The sequence below is a fragment of the Oryctolagus cuniculus genome, chromosome 3 (genome assembly GCF_964237555.1).
Source record: "Oryctolagus cuniculus chromosome 3, mOryCun1.1, whole genome shotgun sequence".
NCBI classification, from domain to species: domain Eukaryota; kingdom Metazoa; phylum Chordata; class Mammalia; order Lagomorpha; family Leporidae; genus Oryctolagus; species Oryctolagus cuniculus.
In genome coordinates this window covers 95238483-95248734 of record NC_091434.1, presented here as the reverse complement: position 1 = coordinate 95248734, position 10252 = coordinate 95238483, and the positions used below count along the sequence as shown (strand labels likewise).

The following is a 10252-nucleotide window of genomic DNA, read 5'->3' as shown; positions in this document are numbered from 1 at the left end:
CATTACTGTTTTCCAACTTGCCATTCATACATTGATAATTTGTTATAGGGCTCAATTATATGTAAAACCTGTTTTTCTCTTTTCCCTTAATTAAACCTAACATAATTAACTCATTATCTATGGTGACTCTTTTCCACTAATGAACAGGATTACTAAGGGAGCAGTTGCATGATATCTATCACTCTTTTAAAAGAAGTGTAACCCTACCAATTTATATTATGATTTCACAGCTCAAAATATCAGTGGAGGACCATCATCATTTTGGACAATGTTTTCTTCAGGATTTCATCAAATGTACATGACGCAGATGAGTGGAGTAAAGGGGAGTCTCCAGCAACCACTAATGTCATGCCAATTGAGTGGCCATGGAGATCATAAAAAAGAAAGCCATATGTGAGTGTGGAAGCATGAAACAAACACCTAAAGAATGAGACAGACAAAATGAAAGATATGTGTTTCTCATTTCTCCTTGTGAACAAAGTGCTGGTCAGTCCCCAGAGCTATATGTCAGTTCCTGCCTCTTGTCCAAATTTCATGATAGCTATTTCCAATAAACATCACATGGTCATATATAGGTACCCTTCCAATCTCAAATTCAGAAATGCTTATCCAGGAGGGGTATGTGGAATTCTGTAGATCAGTTCCTAGTCTGTATTGGAGGCAAAGTAAATACGTTGTCTTAATAAAAACCTCAGACAGTGAAATTGGAGGCATAGACCTTGTATAGAGGAAGAAGAACTCTGCCATCTGTGTCTTCTCTTACGACCAGTGTTAACGGAAACCCATAGCACTTATTGCCATTCCTGTGCCTGATACTTAGCAGCTGGAATGGAGAAGAGCCCTGACTTCTTTTCTATACATACATCTGAGAGCAGCCCTCTCCCTGGCTCATTTTCTTTTTTTTTTTTTTTTTTTTTTTTTTTTTTTTTGACAGGCAGAGTGGACAGTGAGAGAGAGAGAGAGAGAGAGACAGAGAGAAAGGTCTTCCTTTGCCATTGGTTCACCCTCCAATGGCCGCCGCCGCCAGCGCGCTGCAGCTGGCGCACCGCGCTGATCCAATGGCAGGAGCCAGGTACTTATCCTGGTCTCCCATGGGGTGCAGGGCCCAAGCACTTGGGCCATCCTCCACTGCACTCCCCGGCCACAGCAGAGAGCTGGCCTGGAAGAGGGGCAACCGGGACAGAATCCGGTGCCCCAACCGGGACTAGAACCCGGTGTGCCGGCGCTGCAAGGCAGAGGATTAACCTAGTGAGCCGCGGCGCCGGCCAAACCTGGCTCATTTTCAATGTGCTATTCATGTTTCCATTCCTCCTTGTTGCCAGGTACACTGGAGACTCTAACAGTTATGATGGATTCTCGTGTTACACACTCTTATTGTCCAGCCACTACCTATTGTTGAATTGAACCAAGGTGGTAATTCATTTGCCTGGAATTGAGTTCTAAATTTTTAAATTATCTTAAGATTTTTGTTCCCATGCTCATGTTGACCCCCGAATTCATTTTTTCTTCACTATCTTTCACAGCATGTGGTAGAGCCATTAGGTAGCACCTGGTGAGGATATGGAAACGGAAAACTGACTTAGCTTCAATCTCACCCACATGTGTTTATACACTTCACAATCAAAGAGTGCTCTTTGTTTGAGATCATGGCCTCCCTTGGAAGAGCTGACCACTGTCCAGATCCCATGAGCCTTATATGACCCACAGACCAGACATTCCCCACCTCTGCTAAACCAGTCATCTTCAAGATGGAATGCAATCATCACGGGGTGTGACCAAGATAAACCATTGGGCCAGATGTGAAAGGAAGATATATATCTTTATCTCTTACTTTTTGCTGTCTACTTTGGAAACACTGAACAACGCACAGAGCATGTTAATATAGAACTATCTATGTATATATCTATGTATAATATATAAATAAAAAGTGTGTTGCTATGGTTTGGATATGATTTTTCTCTCACAATTTCATGTGTTGGAAGAGATGGGAGACCTCCCAAAGTCTGAACCAGGTAGGAGGCCAGTAGGTATTGTAGCTTTATGCTCAGATGGAATTGTGTTTTATGCTCACTGGTTTGCTGTTTTGAGATTTCACCTTCCACACTCACTCTTGCCATTGTGACACACAATGAAGTCTTCACCAAAAGCAAGCCAATGTCAGTGTTATACCCTTGAGCCTGTGATCTGTGAGCTAAATAAAATTCATTACAAAGTAGCCTGCCTTGGGTATTTTGTTATAGTAATGGAAAACTAATACTCTTAGATAAGGCCAGAAGGCAGAAGTATTTTATTGACAGAGCATGACAAAAAACCTTTATAGATCACTATTGTATTGGAACAGCACTATTTCAGAGCAGATAATAAATCATTTTTGAGTCACTGTAAAACAAGGCAGAAGAAATACTGCTATATGATATGACGCACACTAAAAATCTTCATTATCATCCCACTTTCCCTCTACTCAGTTTTTAGTATCACCCATTCCTACAGATTTCCAAGAGATATTTTGTTATCAAGAGCAAGGTATCTACGCAGATTGGCAATTTCATGATATCATAAAGTAAGTAGATGAAACTAATTCAAAAAGTTCAAATTGGGAGGGGAGGATCTCAACTACGAGTCTCAGAATATGTTTTCCTTGATCCTACAAGCTTTCGATTTCTCATCTCAGTATTACTAAGGAATTTAGTACCCCAACACTACGTCAAACTACTTAGTAAAGCAGAAATCTCATTAGAATAGCTTATTCTTCTTCTGGGTGTGTGATGTACAGCATGGTGATTATATTTAGGGATACTATATTAGCTACTGAAAGTTGCTATTAGAGTAGATCTTAAATGTTCTCACCTTATCTCTCTCTCTCTCTCTCTCTCTCTCTCTCTCATCTCTCTCGCTCTCATTTTTAAAAAAGAATGACTTTCTTTCATGATATTTTGGAGTGTTCAACTTGGCTTAGAAATATCCAAATGTATTCAGGGTAAACAATGAAATCTCGAGTCTAGAATTTAAATAAAGCCTAAAATGGCAGAATACTTGTCTAGGGTAGCTGTAGGTTAAAGTGTTTGAAGTTATATTTCACATGTTCTTTACCCAATGCATACTATATTCATTGAACTAAAATATTTAAGTGAAATTTTTTTTAATTTATAACAAACCAAGGGCATTTAATGTAAAAGAGTTTGGAATTTGACTGGGGCTTATATTTGAACTACAAACCAATGAGTAAAATTGACTAAACTCTTTATAGCTAGCCAATTCCTTTAAACTGGATATTTCTACTTTCTGTTTACAATTTCATTCAAACCAACTGTAATTTTATTATGAAAAACAATCATCACATAATATATAAACCTTCCATGATAAGTATCTGCAGAAAATATGTGGAAACACAAACACCTGAGAAAATGCCCCCCCCTTTAACTTAGCATTTAATCCCACTAGACAGATTTCTTTTTTTTTATTTTTAAAAAGAATTTATTAATATAAAAAATACATTTCATGTATTCCATAGGTACAATTCTAAGAAGATAATCATACTTCCCTCCCTCTCCATTTCTTTCCCTCAATTCCCTTCTTAATATTAAGATTTGAGAACTTTTTTTTAAAGATGTATTTATTTATTTATTTGAAAGTCAGAGTTACACAGAGAGAGAAGGAGAAGCGGGGGGGGGGAGGGGGTCTTCCATCCGCTGGTTCACTTCCCAGATGGCTGCAACGGCCCGAGCTGCGCCGATCCGAAGCCAGCAGCCAGGAGCTTCTTCTGGGTCTCACATGCGGGTGCAGGGGCTCAAGCACTTGGGTCATCTTCTATTGCTTTCCTAGGCCACAGCAGAAAGCTGGATTGGAAGTGGAGCAGCCAGGACTCCAACTGGCATCCACATGGGATACTGGTATGGCAGGAGGTAGCTTTACCTGCTATACCACAGCACTGGCCCCAAGATTTGAGAACTTTTTATTTTTTTAAAGTTGACAGGAATTTTACTGTACGTTGCTAGTCAGTTGAGCACAGTTTTCTTGCAGGAAAATAATATGCTTTTTAAACTCCGGAGAATTTATCAAAAATAAATGTCAATTTGATATTTGAATGTTTATTTTTTATTTATTTTTATTGTGTTTAAGGTATACAACTTCATATATATATACATATACACATATATGTATATATATGTGTGTGTGTATATGTATATATGTATATATATATACAAATTTGAAAATATTAAGTCTTAAGAAATTACTTCATTCTTTGAACTAATAGTGATAATTCTACTTAAGGACCACCTACGATATGTTAGGCTTTGTGATACATCATTTTTTTTTTTTTTTCATTAAATCCTGACATTAATCCAAGGGGATTGGAAGTGGAGATTTTGAGAGTAAGGGCTTGTTTAAGATCACAAAGCTTGGGACTGATAGGGCCAAGGTTTAAACATTGGTTTATGTGATTCCAAATTCTCTGCTTTTTCAAATTGTATCTCCTGTTTTGACATCTTTTTACTCATTATAAACCAAACACTACCACAATAATATTTCATCTCATAGATCTTTCATTCTTTCATGAATCTGATCATTTCCAGGGAAAAAAAAGGAAGATTAGTAGGGGTGTATGAAGAGATGTTAAATTGCACTAGCATTCTTCTTCCATCTGTGGCATAAATTTGCTTCTCTGTCTATAGAACATACAAAATGAAGCTTGCAAATAATTTCATGATAGGTGAGAGGTAAGGACAGCCCCTCCTGTCTCTGCTAGAATGTAGCACATGACCCCACATCTTTAGAGTGACAAAAATTAGCAGAGTCAAATAAAAGAACTCTCAATTGTGATAAGGGAATTCATTTTTTCAAGGGCAATGGAACCATGCATGGCATCATGAAATACACCACTTTGCCTGTATCTGCCTCCTTTACATCCTATCTGTCCTGGCTCTATGGTTTTCCTGCTGATATCCTTCCAATTGATTCTTTATCCAGAATTCATTTCTGTTGCTGGAAGCAAAAAACTATGATTTTCACATACTGGAATGAATGATCCTATTAAAAGTGATGCCTGGGAGATACAAAATCAAAGTTTATACTGAAAAATATTTGAAGTAACTTGAATCAAAAATTAATTGCATCTCCCAAAGCACTATTTGACCAAAGGCCATCAAGGGTGTATAGAGTGGAAGGTAAATGAACAGACCCCTGACAAATATCCTAATGAAATTAAGAAAACATGAATTATTATGTGTTACAAGAAGTCTATACGGATCACAGAGATGTGGGAAACAGGGGAGCTCCTTCTCTCTGTGCCTCCTGTTGACTTCCCTGGGGTCATGACTGGTAGCTCAGCCAATATTTTATCACGGTCTCCCTTCACTACTCTCTCTATCTCTGTGTATGAATTGTCTTGAGCTCCACAATGTGACTGAAATCTACACAGATCCAGAGAGATGAAGACTGAGATAGACCTAAGGTTAAGTCACCTACTTTCTAAGCACCATTCATTCATGACATGCTAGCATAACAACTGCCTTGGGAATGTAGCATAGTCACATTAACGCTGTAGAAATCCATATCTCAGATCTTCAAGATAAGAACTGTGGGTGATCTTTTGAAACTGCCTGCCCTGCCCATGCAGTTAGCTTGACTGCTGGCAGGCAGCAGGAACCCCTGGGCACATTCCTCCCACCCCTGCCTTCTTCCAATCAGGTAAACTGCTCCCAGGTGTGGCCCAGGCCCACCTGGAAAGTTACTGTAGCCTACGTGACCTTCAAGCTGATTTGAGAAGCATAGCGGTGCCAATATCGGCTCTATCATATAGAATAGCATTGCCCTGAACTAGCTATGCCCCTTTTGCCTGCCCTTTGCCGCCTCTGTCTGCCCTTTAAAAAGTGTGCATGGCCATTAATAAAGCAGACATGGTCACCAAAACTTTTCTCCAGTGCTTATTGCCAAAGAGCGCCATGACCCCACACAGGCTGAGAGCGCACAAGCCTCATGGGATGAGCCTGCAAAGAACATACAAGTGAATTCTATAATTTTTTTTTATTTTTATTTTTTTATTATTATTATTATTTTTTTTGACAGGCAGAGTGGACAGTGAGAGAGAGAGACAGAGAGAAAGGTCTTCCTTTTGCCGTTGGTTCACCCTCCAATGGCCGCCGCGGCCAGTGCGCTGCGGCCGGCGCACCGCGCTGATCCGATGGCAGGAGCCAGGAGCCAGGTGCTTTTCCTGGTCTCCCATGGGGTGCAGGGCCCAAGCACCTGGGCCATCCTCCACTGCACTCCCTGGCCACAGCAGAGAGCTGGCCTGGAAGAGGGGCAACCGGGACAGAATCCGGCGCCCCAACCGGGACTAGAACCCGGTGTGCCGGCGCCGCTAGGCGGAGGATTAGCCTAGTGAGCCGCGGCGCCGGCCGAAGTGAATTCAATTATAATTAACACATTGCTGCAGTTTGTGAAGCATAAGTTATAAAATCAAAATTGTGTACAGTAGTCCTACTATTCATTTTTTAAAAAGATTTATTTATTTGAAAGACAGAGTTACAGAGAGATAGAGAGGTTTTCTATCCACTGTGTCACTCCCCAGATGGCCACAATGGCCAGAGCTGCACCATCTGAAACCAGGAGCCAGGAGCTTCTTCTGGGTCTTCCACACGGGTGCAGGGGCCCAAGGACTTGGGCCATCTTCTTCTGCTTTCCCAGGCCACAGTGCAGAGCTGGATCGAAAGAGGAGCAGCAGGACTAGAACTGGCACCCATATGGGATTCTGGTGCTTCAGGCCAGGGCACTAATCTGCTGAGCCACAGCATTGGCCCCAGTAGTCCTACTATTCTCAGAGCATTGGTTTCCATGGCTCAATCTCTGTAACAACCTTTCCATTTGCTGAATGCCTGGATTCTTCCCAATCAAGACTTGTTTAAGAGTGTAAAACTTTGTAAGCCACTATTTCAGTTGAGTCTTAGAATAATTCTGTAGGGTAAAAATGATTCTTGCTTGAAAATCAGGAAATGAGTTCAGGGTGACCAAGTCCCTCATTCAATATAACATAACTAGTAAATGCCAGTTTCGGGAAAGAAAGTCAATGCTTCTAAACAGAGATTAGTGATGTATTTAGGGAATAGTTGTGGATATCTGCATCATGATCATTGTCTCCCCTCCTCCTCTCTCAACATTCTTTTAAAAAAAACCCTAGAGGAATAATACCACATCAACAATATGTATCCAAGTGTGCTACCAAATTAGTCAACAACAAAGCTGAAGCTTGTAAGAGGATGCTTAAAGGGTGAACATGTGAGGAAGAAATTAGACAAGCATCTACCATTCATCATGAGGGGCTCCTCAGCCTCAATTTCCTGCCCTAAATGTTCCTTGATCTCAGGCGGTCACAGAACACTTTGGCTGGGGTAGTTCTTTGCATACGCACGTAGCTGCTGCCATCTTGCCATGCTCCCTCTGCTTGGTTGCGCCCTACGCACTGGGCTCTGACGTCCTGGGCATAGGCTGATGCAGCTGCTCCAGCCCCAGCTCCGGCAGTGCACCCAGCCCTTTGTGTGTGGTGGCAGCGCCTCCTGCACCCTCATGGGCCCTGAGTTGCCATGTGCTGTTGCTGCGCGCTGCACAGAGGAGGAGACAAAGCTCTTAAGGATGTCCTTACCAATGAGACTAAGGAGGAGGAGAAAATCCAGGAGCACAAATCTCTCCCCAAAGTATCTGGAGGATGGGAGCCGGAAGTGAATGGGACAGAAGCTAAACTCATGTGGGAAGTGGCTGGGGGAAAGACCACTGTTACTATCAGCATTAACAACAGCATCTCACCAACCTTTGATGGTGGTGAGGAGCCCTCACAAGGACAGAAGGCTCAGGAACAGAGGCCTGAATTGAGGTCAGCTCTGAATTTCATGGTTGAAGTTACCAAGAGTGACCGCGAGAAGGCCCTCAGACTGGACTGCCGCTCTCCAGAGGATGAGGTTGGACAAGAAGACACTGAGAGCGACATTTTCTCTCTGTCTGGGAAGTTAGCTTTCAGGCCATGTTGAATCTGAGTGGAAGAACCCCAACTACACACTCAATATAGATTCCCTGGACTGGACCTTGTACAACCACCTAATGGATTTCCTCAGAGACCGAGGGGAGGACAATACTTTTGCGGATAAATTGGTGCAGCTTAGCCCTGCGCGTGAGCACCAGCAGTGCATTACTTTCCTTGAGGACTTCAAAAGTCAAGAGCCGGTAGAGGAGGGCACTGAAACTTGTATGGTAGGTGAACAAAACCTGCTCTGACACCAAGAGACCCGTGCACTGCAATGGTGACCATCCTTATACCATGAAAAATAGTAAATTCAAATAATTACTGTTGCACTCTCATTTATCACTTTTTTCTGTACTAATTTATCATTTCCAGATTTTTGTACAACATAATGATGGACAATAAATTGCTTTTACCTCCTCCAAAATAAAAAAAAAAAAAAAAATGTTCTCAGAACTTGCACTAGGTCTCATGCCCAGAAACAGAGATAGTTTCAAAACTCATCTTCACCCATAACACTATGGCTCATAATCCTGGAGCAGATAATATGGGGAGCAGATGATAAAGACAACAAGCCTTCCTTAACGTTTGTTAATAAAAGCACGAAGTGACAGCTTCGTTAATCTTCAGAACTCACTGTATATCCTAAGACCACCACAGGAAATCAAATGCACCTGATTTTCATGTATTAGTCTCAGAAAATTCTACTTAAATAACTTACCAAGATATACTTTGCTATTTTCCCAGCAGCATGTGTATAGAACCTACATAAGTCCTTAATTTTTAAGCTAAAACCCAGAGGTGAGGCTATGTTTCACTGAAAGATTTCAGCCTGTCTTAATGGGCCCTTACACATCAGCATCCCTGAGTCCCACAATATCCCCTGCTATCACCAGCGCACATCTTAGATATCCAAATATATTCTCCCTGTGAGTAACTTCACAACGTTCACTCACTGAAATAGCAAGATGTATGTGCTGTTAGGTATGTTTTCTGACATCAAAATCTCTGGTATTAGTTTATTAAAATATTAGATATTAGGCCACTTATAAGTTTTGTATATTTATTTGATTTTTCCCTTTGTCCCTTATGTTAAGATGAATAAAGATTGTTTCATTGTTTTTTTTTCCATGAAAATAGAAATTGTGATATATAAAGAAATAAAAAATCTGGATCTTGACTAAAATTATTAAAAAGTATAAGCTTTATTTAAATGTTCAAATACAATTTTGAGTGCATTTCCCAAATATAAATATAAACGATAAAAGTATAAAACAATTAGCCTAACAGACTGAGAAGCCAACAAGCACCTGATAATTTTGTTAATTAAAAAAGAATAAATGTTGTTACCATTTATGGAAATGCTTTTGTAAACTTTCCTAACCAGGAGGCTAATACGGGAGGACTGTTGGCTCAGGGAATTTGGGTGCTTCTCTAGCTTCCATTTGTACTGTTACTTGGATCCTTAGTTAATCCTGCTTAGTGTTGATTTCCAGCCACTGCTTTACCCAGGAATCTTGGAAGTAAAGCTACTTTGAATTCCTTCTCTCAGTGCTCTTAGGTCTATAGGGGTGGGGAATGTATGGAATGCAGGCCACAGAAAACCTGCAAAATCACTGGTCTGGCCCTGCCAAGGTAACTGCAGGTGGGACTCAAAATACAGTAAGTAGATCACAGGCTAATATTTAAAATTATAATTTTGTATGGCCTATGAATGATGTCATAAATATCCAAATAGCCCTTGACAGAAAAAAAGTGGTTCCCTATCCTTGTGAGAAAGCATGGTTCCAGATTCCTTGGCAAGTCTTGTGTATATTGAAATACATGTGTAATGGAAGGCTCATCTGATAGGGCTTTGACTGCAAGAAAAGAATAATGGGCTCCAGAGAAAGGGCACCCTTTACAGCAGCAAATAATGGGGACCATGAATTTAAAATATCCATAGGATGAGGAGGTAGAGGAAAAAGTTTGTGGGAAAACTGAATTAAAAGTATTAGCTAGCCGGCGCCGCGGCTCACTAGGCTAATCCTCCGCCTTGCTGCGCCGGCACACCTGGTTCTAGTCCCGGTCGGGGCGCCGGATTCTGTCCCGGTTGTCCCTCTTCCAGGCCAGCTCTCTGCTGTGGCCAGGGAGTGCAGTGGAGGATGGCCCAAGTGCTTGGGCCCTGCACCCCATGGGAGACCAGGAGAAGCACCTGACTCCTGGCTCCTGGCTTCGGATCAGCGCAGTGCGCTGGCTGCAGCA

The 10252-nt window shown here is 41.4% G+C and overlaps 1 pseudogene; it reads left to right on the top strand.

The window, feature by feature from the left end:
• The first annotated feature begins 7485 nt into the window (after positions 1 to 7485).
• The window catches only part of LOC100346447 (complement component 1 Q subcomponent-binding protein, mitochondrial pseudogene), a 61983-nt pseudogene continuing 59216 nt past the window's right edge, over positions 7486 to 10252 (top strand).